The sequence below is a fragment of the Panthera pardus genome, unplaced genomic scaffold (assembly GCF_024362965.1).
Source record: "Panthera pardus isolate Hobbes unplaced genomic scaffold, ASM2436296v1 HiC_scaffold_21, whole genome shotgun sequence".
Classification (NCBI taxonomy): Eukaryota; Metazoa; Chordata; class Mammalia; order Carnivora; family Felidae; genus Panthera; species Panthera pardus.
The window spans coordinates 55,350,115-55,365,558 of NW_026526777.1; the positions used below are offsets into that span (position 1 = coordinate 55,350,115).

The 15,444-nt window shown below is 40.5% G+C and overlaps 1 long non-coding RNA gene across 2 annotated transcripts; it reads left to right on the plus strand.

Moving 5' to 3' along the window:
- Positions 1 to 10,063: 10,063 nt before the first annotated feature.
- Positions 10,064 to 12,282, plus strand: LOC128778858 (uncharacterized). 2 transcript variants are annotated; one of them, XR_008424679.1, is made up of 3 exons: positions 10,064 to 11,516; positions 11,718 to 11,778; positions 11,858 to 12,282. It is a non-coding gene; the product is annotated as an uncharacterized LOC128778858 (long non-coding RNA). The 2 variants fall into 2 exon arrangements; XR_008424680.1 differs by having other exon boundaries at positions 11,718 to 11,763; positions 11,795 to 12,282.
- Positions 12,283 to 15,444: the final 3,162 nt, after the last annotated feature.

A 15,444-nucleotide genomic window follows, 5' to 3' on the forward strand; every position in this document is an offset into this window, starting at 1 on the left:
TTGTGATCTCGAGGTATGATCCTTCCATCCCTACTTTCTGGAGGGTTTTTATCAAGAAAGGATGTTGTATTTTGCCAAATGCTTTCTCTGTGTCTATTGAGAGGATCATATGGTTCTTGTCCTTTCTTTTATTGATGTGATGAATCACGTTAATTGTTTTGCAGATATTGAACCAGCTCTGCATCCCAGGAATAAATCCCACTTGGTCGTGGTGAATAATTTTTTAAATGTATTGTTGGATCTGGTTGGCTAATATTTTGTCGAGGATTTTTGCATCCATGTTCATCAGGGAAATTGGTCTATAATTCTCCTTTTTAGTGTGGTCTCTGTCTGGTTTTGGAATCAAGGTAATGCTGGCTTCATGGAAAGAGTTTGGAAGTTTTCCTTCCATTTCTATTTTTTGGAACAGCTTCAAGAAAATAGGTGTTAACTCTTCCTTAAGTGTTTGGTAGAATTCCCCTGGAAACCCATCTGGTCCTGGACTCTTGTTTTTTGGGAGATTTTAATTACTAATTTGATTTTCTTACTGGTTATGGGTCTGTTCAAATTTTCTATTTCTTCCCGTTTCAGTTTTGGTAGTGTATATGTTTCTAGGAATTTTTCCATTTTTCCAGATTGCCCATTTTATTGTCATATAATTGCTCATAATATTCTCTTGTTATTGTTTTTATTTCTGCTGTGTTGGTTGTGATCTCTCCTCTTTCATTCTCGATTTTATTTATTTGGGTCCTTTCCTTTTTCTTTTTGATCAAACTGGGTAGTGGTTTATCAATTTTGTAAATCCTTTCAAAGAACCAGCTTCTGGTTTCATTGATCTGTTCTACTTTTTTTTGGTTTCAATAGCATTAATTTCTGCTCTAATCTTTATTATTTCATGTCTTCTGCTGGTTTGGGGTTTTATTTGCTGTTGTTTTTCTAGCTCCTTAAGGCGTAAGGTCAGGTTGTGTATCTGAGATCTTTCTTCCTTCTTTAGGAAGGCCTGGATTGTTATATACTTTCCTCTTATGAACTCCTTTGCTGCATCCCAGAGGTTTTGGGTTGTGGTGTTATCATTTTCATTGGTTTCCATATACTTTTTAATTTCCTCTTTAACTGCTTGGTTAGCCCATTCATTCTTTAGTAGCATGTTCTTAGTCTCCAAGTATTTGTTACCTTTCCAAATTTTTTCTTGTGGTTGCTTGTGAGTTTCATAGCGTTGTGGTCTGAAAATATGCATGGTATGATCTCGATCTTTTTGTACTTGCTGAAGGCTGATTTGTGTCCCAGTATATGGTCTATTCTGGAGAACGTTCCATGTGCACTGGAGAAGAATGTATATTCTGCTGCTTTAGGATGAAATGTTCTGAATATATCTGTTAAGTCCATCTGGTCCAGTGTGTCATTCAAAGCCATTGTTTTCTTGTTGATTTTTTGATTAGATAATCTGTCCATTGCTGTGAGTGGGGTGTTGAAGTCTCCTACTATTATGGTATTGCTATCAATGAGTTTCTCTATGTTTGTGATTAATTGATTTATATATTTGGGTGCTCTCACATTTGGCGCATAAATGTTTACAGTTGTTAGGTCTTCTTGGTGGATAGACTCCTTGATTATGATATCTTCTGCATCTCTTGATATAGTCTTTATTTTAAAGTCTAGGTTGTCTGATATAAGTATGGCTACTCCGGCTTCCTTTTGTTGACCATTAGCATGATAGATGGTTCTCCATCCCCTTATTTTCAATCTGAAGGTGTCTTTAAGTCTAAAGTGGGTGTCTTGTAAACAGCATATAGATGGATCTTGTTTTCTTATCCATTCTGTTACCCTATGTCTTTTTATTGAAGCATTGAGTCCATTGACGTTTAGAGTGAGCACTGAAAGATATGAATTTATTGCCATTATGATCCTTGTAGAGTTGGAGTTTCTGGTGGTGTTCTCTGGTCCTTTCTAATCTTTGTTGCTTTTTGTATGTGTGTATGTATGTATTATGTATGTATGTATTTATTTTTTCCTCTTTTCTCCCCTCAGAGAGTCCCCCTTAAAATTTCTTGCAGGGCTGGTTTAATGGTCACAAACTCCTTTAATTTTTGTTTGTCTGGGAAACTTTTTATCTCTCCTTCTATTTTGAATGACAGCCTGCTGGATAAAGAATTCTTGGCTGCATATTTTTCTGATTCAGCACATTGAATATACCCTGCCACTCCTTTCTGGCCTGCCAAGTTTCTGTGGATAGGTCTGCTGCAAACCTGATCTGTCTTCCCTGGTGGGTTAAGGATTTTTTTCCCTTGCTGCTTTCATGATTCTCTCCTTGCCTGAGTATTTTGTGAATTTGAGTATGGTATGCCTTGTTGATGGTCGGTTTTTGTTGAATCTAATGGGGGTCCTCTGTACTTCCTGGATTTTGATGTCTGTGTCTTTCCCCAGGTTAGGAAAGTTCTCTGCTAATATTTGCTCACATAACCCTTCTACCCCTATTTCTCTCTCTTTCTCTTCTGGGACCCCTATGATTCTGATGTTGTTCCTTTTTAATGAGTCACTGATTCTTAAATTCTCTCTAATTCTTAAATCGTGCTCTTTTGCCTTAATCTCCCTCTTTTTTTTTTTTTTTTTTTTGCTTCGTTATTCTCCGTAAGTTTGTCCTTTATATCACTGATTTTGTGTTGTGCCTCATCCATCCTTGCCGCTGTGGCATCCATCCGTGATTGCAGGTCAGTTATAGCATTTTTTGTTTCATCCTGAGTAGTTTTTACTTCTTTTTTCTCTGAAGAAGGGGATTCTAATCTATTTTCAACTCCAGCTAGTATTCTTACTATCGTGATGCTAAATTCTGGTTCAGACATCTTCTTTGTGTCTGTGTTGTTTAAGTCCCTGGCTTTCATTTCTTCTGGCTCTTTCTTTTGGGATGAATTCCTTCATTTCCTCATTTTGAAGGGAGAAAAGGATTTAATGAGGTAGAAAAATTAAAATAAAAAAATTAAAATTAAAAAATTAAAATTAAAAATGAAACACACACACACACAAAATTGAATAAATGATGCTAGATCCTAGGTGTGTTTTGGTCTGGGTGTTGAAAGTGGTTTGATAGATTAGAGAAAAAAAAGGGGGCAGCAAGGAAATCATTTGAGAATTTGAGAAAACGAATACGCTGAAGTAGACTAAAATGAAATGATGGGAGTAAAATAGAATTTAAAAAAAATTACACAAAAATAAAGACTATAGTAGAAAAAAATTAAAGAAAAATACTTTTAATAGAAATTGAAAATAAAAATGACGTTTTTCTCTTTCTGTATTCAAGAAAAAGAAAAGAAATGAAAAAGAAAAAAGAAAAAAAGGAAATCGTTTGAAAGTTTGAAAAAATGAATACACTGAAGTAGACTAAAATAATATGATGGAAGTAAAATAGAATTTGAAAAAATTACACAAAAGTAAAAATATATTTCAAAACATTAAAGAAAAATATTTTCATAAAAATTGAAAATAAAAATGAATATTTTCCCTTTCCATATTCAAGAAAAAGAAAAGTGAAAAAGAGGGGAAAAAAGGAAAGAAAATTGAATAGATGGACCTGCCAAGAGATTGAAATAGGACTGAAATTACCTCATTTTCCCCTAGAAGTCAGACTATGAAGCGCTTTATAGTCCATAAACTAACCAGGCGGTGAGACTTGTGTTCTTGAAGAGAGAGGTTGGCCCAGTTGGGCAGAGCTCAGTGTAATGGCTCTGTTCTCCACTAGATGGCACTGCTTAGCCTACTGGGATGGGTTTTAGTAGCACTTTTAGGTGGGTGTGCGCATGCATGGGAGCAGTGAAAATGGCGTCACCCAGCTACCCAGTCTCTAGTATCGGAACTCTGTTCTTCCCAATCAGCAATTGCGCACCGTCCTGTGTCTTCAGCTTTTGTCCATTGCCTGCTTTTTCACTATCCCTGACCAAGCTCCAGGCAGTACTTCTCTCCTGAGTTTTGTCTCAGATGCGGCTGTTTTCCCTGGCCCCTTACTTCTGAAGGACTGCGGCTTTGATCTGTTCTGCCCCTCTGTGGGAGGGTCTCACCGAGCAATGGCCAAATGCCCGCTGCACCCAGGAATGCTTGCTGGACCCTGCTGCTGCCGGTGCCCTGAGACTGTGGCCAAGTGCCAGCCCACCCCAGAAAAAGTTCACAAGATAGTGTAGCAGCAGCATTTCAGGGATTATGGAAAATCAACGCACATCTGGCACCAGGCTTCACCCTTAACAACCTTGTTCCAGCACCAGCGAATGTGGCCGTTCTCTAGGGTCTGCTGGGACCAGGTGGTCTCAACAGTGTCTAGCAAATGTCCTTCCAGGAGTGCAACCGCTTTTCCCTGTGTGGCCCAAGAGCCTCCCGGATCCCACTCTTCTTCTGGGGATTTGCCCTTTCCACCAGAGCACTGCCAGGTATCGAGCTGCAGAGTTGCAGACTCTGCACTCTCCTTGTTTACAGTCTTAATGGAATTTAAACCCTCTCCTTTGTTCTTTCTCCCTTTTTAGTTTAGTCCCTGTGGTTGTTTCCAATTTTCCACTTTCTCTCCAGCTGCTTTTGGGGTGGGGTGCTTTTCCCATATTCTCCCCCAAGTCTCTGTTCTCTTTGCCCACAACAGTGGCTCCTTGCCCTTCACGGCTTCTCTCTCCCCAAGCTCACCTCTCTGCACTGTGTATCTGCTGAGTTCTGTGGTTCAGGTTGTGCAGACTGTTGTGTTAATATTCAAATCAGTTTTCTAGGTGTGCAGGATGGTTTTGTGTTGGTCTGACTATATTTCATGGACGTGAGACACACAAAAAACTTCCATGCTGTTCTGCCATCTTGACTCCCCTCTGTGGTTTTGATTTGTATTTCCCTGATGATGAGTAATGTTGAGCATTTTTTCATGTGTCTGTTGGCCATCCGGATGTCTTCTTTGGGGAAGTGTTTATTCATGTCTTTTGCCCATTTCTTCACTGGATTATTTATTTCTTGAGTGTTGAGTTTGATAAGTTCTTTATAGATTTTAGATACTAACCCTTTATCTGATACTAACCCTTTATCTGATCATTTGCAAATATCTTCTTCCATTCCATCAATTGCCTTTAGTTTTGCTGATTGTTTCCTTCACTGTGCAAAAGTTTTTATTTTGATGAGGTCCAAATAGTTCATTTTTGCTTTTGTTTCCCTTGCCTCCAGAGACGCGTTGAGTAAGAAGTTGCGCGGCCAAGATCAAAGAGGTTTTTGCCTGCTTTCTCCTCAAGGATTTTGATGGCTTCCTGTCTTACATTTAGGTCTTTCATTCATTTTGAGTTTATTTTTGCGTATGGTGTTAGAAAGTGGTCCAGGTTCATTTTTCTGCATGTCGCTGTCCAGTTTTCCCAGCACCACTTGCTGAAGAGACTGTCTTTATTTCATTGGATATTCTTTCCTGGTTTGTCCAAGATTAGTTGGTCATACGTTTGTGGGTCCATTTCTGGGTTCTCTATTCTGTTCCATTGATCTGAGTGTCTGTTTTTGTGCCAGTACCTTTCTCTCTTGATGATTACAGTTTGTAATACAGCTTGAAGTCTATATGCTGTTCTTGACAAAAGGGTGATAAGGTCAAGAAGAAGGTGCTTGGAGAGCAGTGTGTGGCCTTCAAGAACATGTTATCTTCTAGAGATGGTGATAATAGTGAAGCAGGCTAACCATGTACCTCTGGACTTCATGTGGCAAGTCAATTTGCCACGTGACTTAGTAGCATGTGTTTCTTTTCATTAGTTGACTTTTAATCCCCAAGGATTTTGAAATTTCAAAATGAGTAATATCTTTGATTGGAATAACTGTAACAAAAAGCATTGTTTTCAAGAATATAACTGCTTATGTCTTTTAAGTATTCCCATGAGTTTTAATTTATTAAAAAATTTTGTTTTAGTTTTAATTATTTATTTTGAGAGAGAGAGTGAGTAGGGTAGGGGCAGAGAGAGAGGATGAGAGAGAATCCCAAGCAGGCCCCATGTTGTCAGCACAGAGCCTGATGCAGGGCTCAAACTCATGAACTGTGAGATCATGACCTGAGCTGAAATCGAGTCAGACACTTAACCAACTGAGCCACCCAGATACCCCCCCCCCCCAATTACTCTTATAAATGTGAATGTATTAAGTACAGTGCAAATTTGACTTTAACCTGGTCTTTCACCTGGCATATTTTAAGTCTTTTTTTCAAGAATAGTAGATTGGGAGCACCTGGATGGCTCAGTTGGTTAAATGCCCGACACTTGGTTTCAGCTCAGGTCATGATCTCACAGTTCATAGGTTTGAACCCCACATTGGGCTCTGTGCTGAGAGTGCAAAGCCTGCTTGGCATTCTCTGTCTTACTCTTTCTCCCCCTCCCCGACTCATGCTTTATTTCTCTCAAGAATAAATAAACAAACAAAAAAGAATAGTAGATTGGATATTAGAAGAAGGTGCTTCAAAAGACATAAGATTTATTGATTTAATATTAATTATTGACATAAGTTGTTATGATAGGTTGGTTTTGATACTAGTCTTGATACAAGGCGACCATAATACTTAGGAGCAATAAAAGTAAATTTATATTGTTTACCCAAACTCCAATGGATGTATCATTTTATATAATGAATATTTCACAATTTGAAGGTAAGTAAGTAATGAACAATATTATTTATTTTACTGAATAAAATGACATTAAAAGGAACATACTAAATAAATTTTTAAAAGTTAATATGAGTTAAGAACATATATTAAATGTATGCTTACATGAAATGTCAGTATACATGCAGATTTGTTGATTACTTTAATAAATATTCAGTAAGTGTCCACTATGCAAGGCACATTGAGGATATATCACTGAAGATATAGTGAAGCATAAAATAGGCAATATTTATGTTTATATCCCAGTTAGGGGTGAGAAAGGGGATGATAGATAACAAAAGTGAAAAAAATGAATAAGATGACTTCAGAAACAAAAGTTCCATGAAGGACAAAAATAGGATGATTTGAGAGAGGGTTGTGCTGATGTAAACTGGGTGGCCAGGAAGGCATCTCCTTTGTCTCATTTTTGGGGTTGTCCTCTGTAAATTGAGATTTGCATATAAGAAAGTGCTAGCTGTGCAGAGATCTTGGGATAAAGCATTTCAAGCAGAGAGAGAGAGAGAGAACGAATGTAATTGCTCTCAATAAAGAGTGAGTTTAGTGTGAAAGAGGGCCAGTCTCATGGGAATATGGAAAAGGAGGAGAAAGGTATCCAACGGGGTTGAAGGTAATGTGGGATCTTATAGGACATGGTGGACTTTGTATTTTATACTAATTGCAATGGTTAACCATTGTAAGGGTTTAGCATGGTGGTGACAAGATCCTATTTGTGCTTGAGAAAGGTGGTGAGGTGTTATGGGATGAACTGTGTTCCCCCCATCCAAATTTCTGTATTGATGCTCTAACCTGTAGTATTCAGAATGTGACTGTATTTGGAAATAGGGTATGTAAAGAAGTGATTGACTTAAAATGGCATCTTAGGGTGGGCCTAATTCAATATGACTGATGTCCTTATAAGGAGAGGCAATCTGGATACAAACACACACAGCGGAAGGACCACGTGAAGACACAGGACGGAAAAAGTCATCATCCACAAGCCAAGGACAGAGAGGTCTCAGAAGAAAACAACCCTGCTGATACCTAGATATTGGACCTGAAACTTCCAGGAGTGTGGGAAAATACATTTCTGTTGTTTAAGTCACTTAGTCTGTGGCATTTTGTTATGGCCATGCTAGCAAACTAATACGTGAGGCAAAGAAAGAAATGAAGGAGTATGCCTGGGGTTTGGGCTTGAGAAGCTGTGTATCTAGAGGTCTCATTACCAGAATGAATAAGGCTAAGGAAGACACAAGTTTGTGTACACATGTGTGTGCATGGTGGTGGGAAGTTTGGCTAGATAGGTTTTATGTTTCGATGCCTATCCACATCCAAGAAAAGATACCATTTAGGCAGTGGTAGGTATAAACCTAGTGAATTCACAAATTGTTTCATAAATGATTCAGAAAAGGAAGGGAGAGTCTCCTATCTGTTCCCAGTCACTTCTGGATACCAATGCAAAGAGGTGGACTTATGGATCTAGTGTTATTTATCAATGTCAGTGAGTTGGACTTTCTATTGTTTTGTATACATGCAAGATAACCTTTTGCAAGATTCTTGCTGTTGAAATGGGGCATTGCATTGAATTGTGCTGATTCTAACATCTTGAGCAGAGACGCCACTTGGCCCAGACTCGTATTCCCTAAAGGGCCTCGCATTTCTACTTTGGATCTCCTCTCCAGACAAGATTAAACGTGCAGGCACAGATTCACCATAATAGAACCAAAGGTCATCTTGCAAATATACATACAATATAATGCAATATTGCATCATATTTTTTGTTTCAAAGTTTTACTTTGTCCTACATAAATATTTAAAATAAATTGTAATTTTTATAATTTTCTGACCTTTCTTCATTAAAAAAATATTCTGGTAGAAAAAAAAGTCTCCAGCTTCTCATGACCTCTGAGAGGGCCTGGTGATAAGACCCATGTCAGGGTATTATTCTGAGGATTAATTAAGCTTTAAAACTTTAATTAAATCGAAGATGGTAACAGGTACAAGTAATTTCTAAAAATCTTGGGTAATTGAGGGTACAGAGACTGGATTTTTATGAAAAAGTTATTGCTTACTCAAAGCAAAGTTAGATATTTTTCAGTTCCCTGTTACACTGCAGACTGTAACTGACTGAAGATAGGGACCATTCTTTTGTTTTTGTTTTTTTAAATTGAACTTTATTTATTAGAGAGATAGAAAGAGACCACATGAGTGGGGGAGACAGACAAAAGGAAAGAGAGAGAGAGAAAATCCCAAGTAGGCTCCATGCTCAGCATGGAGCCCAAGGTGGGGCTCAATCCCACGATCCTGGGATCATGACTTGAGCCAAAATCAACAGTGGGACACTCAACCCACTGAGCCAACAGGGACCATTCCTAACTCTGCTTTTTTGTCCTAATGTCTAGCATGGTGACTCAGCCATAATAGGCTACCAATGAATGTTCGGGGAACTGGTCTAAGAGGCCGGAAAAGAGAATTTATTAATGAAACATTGTCATTTAAAAAAAATTAACATTTATTTATTCTTGAGAAAGAGAGAGACACAGTGTGAATGAGGGAGGGGCAGAGAGAGAGGGAGATATAGAATCCGAAACAGGCTCCAGGCTCTGAGCTGTCAGCACAGAGCCTGACGTGAAGCTCGAACTCATGAACCACGAGATCATGCCGTGAGCCGAAGTCGGACACTTAACCAACTGAGCCACCCAGGCGCACCAAAACATTGTTAATCTTGTTGCTGCCATTGTTGCTAGGAATGGCAGCTAGCTGACTTTTCAAAAATTTTAATAAAATGTCACATCTGATTAAGACTATCTTTAGATTATCACATAGTAATTCACAGGCCTGCAGAATCAGAAGATTTATTCGAAGAGAAATAAAACAGTAGCTAAAAATAACAACTGTTTATTGCTCAAAAGTGTAAGCCTCCTGAAAAGGAGTAAATGTAAATATAAACTTGTCAATGTCTGTTCTCACCTCCCAGCTATAAATTCCATGAAAACAAGAAAGCGTTTATCCCACAAAGAGCTTCCTGAGTGTATGTGGCACACATGACTTGAAAAAAATTACTTTTGTGTTTTTTTAAAGTACAAACCTTGGCCACCAGAGGCTTCTTTTTGGCCTCGGCAGGCAACAATGGTAATAAAGTGGTCACTTGGAGGGCAGAATGCAGTATCCCAGAGATATGGGGGACACAGAGGACACTTAATTCCTTATTATAGATGATTGAGATGTTTCCAATTTGTTAGTAAGCCCTACAGAATAGGGTCACCTGGGTGTTTCAGTCAGTTAAGCATCCAACTTCAGTTCAGGTCGTGATTTCGTGGTTAGTGAGTTCGAGCCCCACATCGGGCTCTGTGCTGACAGGGTGGAGCCTGCTTCACCTGCCCTTCCCCATCTCAAAAATAAATAAACATAAAAAAAAGCACTATAGAATAGGCAAAATTAATTGAAATTGAATTAAAATTAATTGAAATGAATTAAAACACTCAGGGAAAATATCCTGACGAAAGGACTTTGTGTATATATATTTTATTCAAATAGATGAAAATTAATTTTATAGATAAAAATGCTTAAATACACATAGTTTTGCAAGACCTTTCACTTGGAGTAACAAAATAACCCATGTGTGAAAGGCCAGTGTTAGATGTTTACCTTTTAACTAATTGTCTTGAGAGCAGATGGATTTCTACTAAATCTCCTAGTTTTAAGACAGACATCAGGGGTTTCCCAGACTCTTGTCGTCAACTGCTCCAGCCCTCTGATGGCCTTTGCCACCACCCTAGGCTCCAGGGAGCTGACTCTGCCATTTCACTTCAATCCCTGTCATTTGGCTAAAAGGAATCCTTTCCTTCTCTAGGTCTCCCTTCCCTGGGTCTTCCTTCCCTAGGTCTTTCTTTCTCTAGATCTTTCCTTCTCTGTGTCTCCCTTCTCCTGGTCTCCCTTCTCTAGGTCTCCCTTCTCTTGTTCTCCCTTCTCTAGGTCTTTCCTTCTCTGGGTCTCCCTTTTCCTGGTCTCCCTTGTCTAGCTCCCCTTCTGTAGCTCTCCCTTCTCTAGGTCTCCCTTCTCTACATCTTTCCTTCTTTAGGTCTGCCTTCTCTAGTTCTCCATTCTCTAGGTCTTTCCTTCTCTAGGTCTCCCTTCTCCAGGTCTTTCCTTCTCTGGGTCTCCCTTCTCCTGGTCTCCCTTCTCTAGGTCTCCCCTTCTCTAGCTCTCCCTTCTCTAGGTCTCCCTTCTTTAGGTCTTTCCTTCTTTAGGTGTTCCTTCTCTAGTTCTCCCTTCTCTAGGGCTTTCCTTCTCTAGGTCTTCCTTCCCTAGGTCTCCCTTCTCTAGGTCTTTCTTTCTCTAGATCTTTCTTTCTCTGGGTCTCCTTTCTCCTGGTCTCCCTTCTCTAGGTCTCCCCTTCTCTAGCGCTCCCTTCGCTAGGTTTCCCTTCTCTAGGTCTCCCTTTTTTAGGTCTTTCCTTCTTTAGGTCTCCCCTTCTCTAGTTCTCCCTTCTCTAGGTCTTTCCTTCTCTAGGTCTCCCTTCCCTAGGTCTCCCTTCTCTAGGTCTTTCTTTCTCTAGATCTTTCCTTCTCTGGGCCTCCTTTCTCCTGGTCTCCCTTCTTTAAGTCTCCCCTTCTCTAGGTCTCCCCTTCTCTAGGTCTCCCTTCTCTGGGTCTCCCTTCTCTAGTTCTCCCTTCTCTAGGTCTTTCCTTCTCTAGGTCTCCCTTCTCTAGTTCTCCCTTCTCTAGGTCTTTCCTTCTCTAGGTCTCCCTTCTCTAGTTCTCCCTTCTCTAGGTCTTTCCTTCTCTAGGTCTTTCCTTCTCTAGTTCTTCCTTCTCTGTGTCTCCCTTCTCTAGGTCTTTCCTTCTCTGGGTCTCCCTTCTCCTGGTCTCCCTTCTCTAGGTCTCCCCTTCTCTAGCTCTCCCTTGTCTAGGTCTCCCTTTTCTAGGTCTTTCCTTCTTTAGGTCTCCCTTCTCTAGGTCTTTCCTTCTCTAGGTCTCCCTTCTCTAGTTCTCCCTTCTCTAGGTCTTTCCTTCTCTAGTTCTTCCTTCTCTGTGTCTCCCTTCTCTAGGTCTTTCCTTGTCTGGGTCTCCCTTCTCCTGGTCTCCCTTCTCTAGGTCTCCCCTTCTCTAGGTCTTCCCTTCTCTAGGTCTCCCTTTTCTAGGTCTTTCCTTCTTTAGGTCTCCCTTCTCTAGGTCTCCCTTCTCTAGGTCTTTCCTTCTCTAGTTCTTCCTTCTCTAGGTCTTTCCTTCTCTAGGTCTTTCCTTCTCTAGGTCTCCCCTTCTCTAGATCTTTCCTTCTCTAGCTCTCCCTTCTCTAGTTCTCCCTCCTCCAGGTCTTTCCTTCTCTAGGTCTCCCTTCTCTAGGTCTGACTCTTGCCTCCCCCTTCCAGCTCCAACCCAGGGCAGATTTGACCATTGTATTAATCATGTCTTTTTAGTCTGTATTTTTTTTCATTTTTATTTTTTATTAAAAAATTTAATGTTTATTTCTTTTTGAGAGAGAGAAAGAGAGAAAGAGAGACAGCACAAGCAGGGGAAAGCCAAGAGAGAGGGAGACACAGAATCTGAAGCAGACTCCAGGCTCTGAGCTGTCAGCACAGAGCCCCACATGGGGCTCGAACTCAGAAGCCATGAGATCATGACCTGAGCTGAAGTTGGATGCTTAACCAACTGAGCCACCCAGATGCCCCTTTTTAAATTTTTAAAAAAATATTTATTTATTTTGTATTTAAAAAAAAGTTTACTTATTTTTGAGAGAGAGAGTGTAATCGGGGTAGGGGCAGAGAGAGAGAGAGGGAGACAGAGGATCCAAAGCGGTCTCTGTGCTGACAGCAGAGAGCCCGATGTGAGGCTCGAACTCATGAACTGTGAGATCATGACCTGAGGTGAAGTTGGATGCTTAACCGACTGAGCCATCCAGTTGCTCCCCATTCTGAGCAGAGATGCTCAGCATCTCTGATGCTTTTAATCTTGGAGACTTGCTAGCTGTGTCAGGCTAGCTTGCTTTTCCCAGGGCAAGCTAATCTTTAGAGAGAGCAAAATCTCACCTGGCCCAGAGCGTGTGACTTTCATAAGCAAAGCAACCAATCCAGAGCCCATTCCCACAACCCTTCTTCTGCTGGCTCTCACACTCCAGGTACCAGACAACTGGGGTATCCCCCACAGCCTAGAGTCTGTTCACATTACTCAAACCAGCCAGTCCTAAACCTGCTTACCTTGCCTCCCCTGCTCCTTCTTACAGAAAAAATAATACTCACAGAAATAATAATACTTATGTTTGTTAAAAAAAAACCTAAGGAAACAAAAAAACCCCAATAAAGCCTTTTACCCATGTTTTCCCTTCCCTCTGCCTCCTGTCTGACCCCAGTGACTCCTGTGTAGACTCATGTAGTGTGGCATGCCTCCTGTTCTTGGAATCTGTGAGTATTAACAACCCATCATCTCCTGATCTGTTGGCTTTGCCGTACCTGAATAATAATAACATTTTAAAGGAGCAACCCCTAGCAAAACAGTTTCTTATCCCCTTACCCTTAAATGCTTTGTGTCTGGAACTTTTGACTGAGACTGAATAACACCTGTTTTCAAAGAGAATAGCTAATATTTATTGGCTGCTTTCTAGGTGCCAGATACTGTTCCAAGCACTGGGGGAACAGCCATGGACAAAATGTTTCTGCCCTCACAGAGCTGGCTTCTAGTGAGGGGACAGACCACTCACAAACACAAAGCGACTGTGTCAGATGCCACAAGGAAAAACACAGGACAGGAGGCAAAACACAGAGTGACAAAGGATTGTATTTTTATACAGATTGGCATTTGAGCAGTGACTGGAATGAATGGTGAGGTTAGGTCTCATGTAATGTTGAATTTGGTTAGATAGTTGCATCTGGGGGAATATGCTCACTTTTTTTTTTTTAATTTTTTTTTTAACGTTTATTTATTTTTGAGACAGAGAGAGACAGAGCATGAACGGGGGAGGGGCAGAGAGAGAGATAGACAGAATCGGAAGCAGGCTCCGAGCCATCAGCCCAGAGCCCGACGCGGGGCTCGAACTCACCGACCGTGAGATCACGTGACCTGAGCCGAAGTCGGATGCTTAACCGACTGAGCCACCCAGGCGCCCCTAACGCTCACTTTTTGAAAGACCACTTGGGGTAGCATCTGGGACACCATCCCAGAAGATCCAAGAGTCCTTCAAAGCGAATATTCCCACCTCTGATCATTCCTGCTAGAGGAGAAGGCAAAAGAAAGAACAAAGAGGACAAAGGAAGACAAAGAAGTTAGAGAAAGAAAAAGGGAGAGAGAAGTAAGAATAATAACAAGAAAGAAGAGGAAGATACAGAGGAAAGAGCAAGGAAGGAACAGAGGAATGAGGAGAAGATTGGCAGATGTATACACTGAAGTTTGGCTTTGGCCTCGGTATTTGGCTAAGCTTGAAATCTCTAGAAGGCTGAAGAGCCAAAAGTCCGCTTCAAAGTCCTTCCTCCCATCCTGAAAACTGGGTGTGATCATGCAGATTAGCTTCAGATCTGAGCAGCATAGCTGCACAAAGACAATTTTTAGCTGGTTGTATTTTTTTAAGTGCATTTGTTTTTGAGAGAGACAGAGAGAGAGAGAGAGAGAGAGAGAGAGAGAGAGAGAGAATCCCAAGCAGGCTCCATGCTGTCAGCACAGAGCCTGATGTGGGGCTCAGTCCCATGAACCCAGAAATCATGACCTGAGCCAAAATCAAGTCAGATGCTTAACCAACTGAGCCACCCATGCACCCCTGGTTGTATTTTTAATATCTGACTATGCACTTTTAAGTCCTGGTAAGAAATTTGAGATACAACTGGGAGTAAAAGATCTTTTGGCTCCATATGTTCAGATTGTATGTCTGTTGAGGTATAAATATATATTTAATTTTATCAGTAAAGCATGCAAAAATGAATGATTGAAGATCCTTACTGTTATGTATAGAAGTAAGACATTGGCAATAGTCCAATTTAGTACGGAAGTCGATTGACGTTAATAGCATCATTTAGGGAACATGTTGGCTACATTAGCTTAGGAAGAATATTGTATTCTTTGTGAGCCCTTGGTGTTTACATAAATTAAAAAAAATTTTTTTAACGTTTATTAATTTCTGAGAGACAGAGAGGGACAGACTGTGAGTGGGGGAGGGACAGAGAGAGAGGGAAACACAGAATCCAAAGCAGGCTCCAGGCTCTGAGCTGTCAGCACAGAGCCCAACACGGGGCTCGAACTCACAAACCACGAGATCTTGTCCTGAGCCAAAGTTGGACGCTTAACTGACTGAGCCACCCAGGTGCCCCGATGTTTACATAAATTTAAATAATCATATGAGGAAGAATAACAGAAGTTGGATTATATCAATTTTATCTTCAATTTATTTCATGTAATAGCATTGATAACACCAAATAACATAAATTCTATGGGCTATATTTAATTTTTTAAAAATGGTTATTTATTTTTGAGAGAGCGAGAGAGAGAGAGAGCATGTGAGAGGCGGAGCAGGGGCAGAGGAGGGAAACAGAGGACTGAAGCGGGCTCTGCGCTGACAGCAGACAGACCAATGTGGGGCTCAGGCTCACCATACCTGGAGTTCATGACCTGAGCCTAAGTCAGATGCTTGACCAACTGAGCCACCCTCCATGGGCTATATTTAATTTTTAGTTATTTGATTCTATTGAGGCCACACGGTTTTAAGAAAAGTTCTGTTTCACTTGGGAACATTTGAGAATATTTCACATCTTGTGAGAAGACCTTAACAGCAGAATGTTACTTTGCTACCTTAAACAATTAGGGAAAGGGAGATATTTAAAATTGTGTTCCTCCTTTCTCATTGCCAAGTAGTATTCCATTGTGTATATAAAC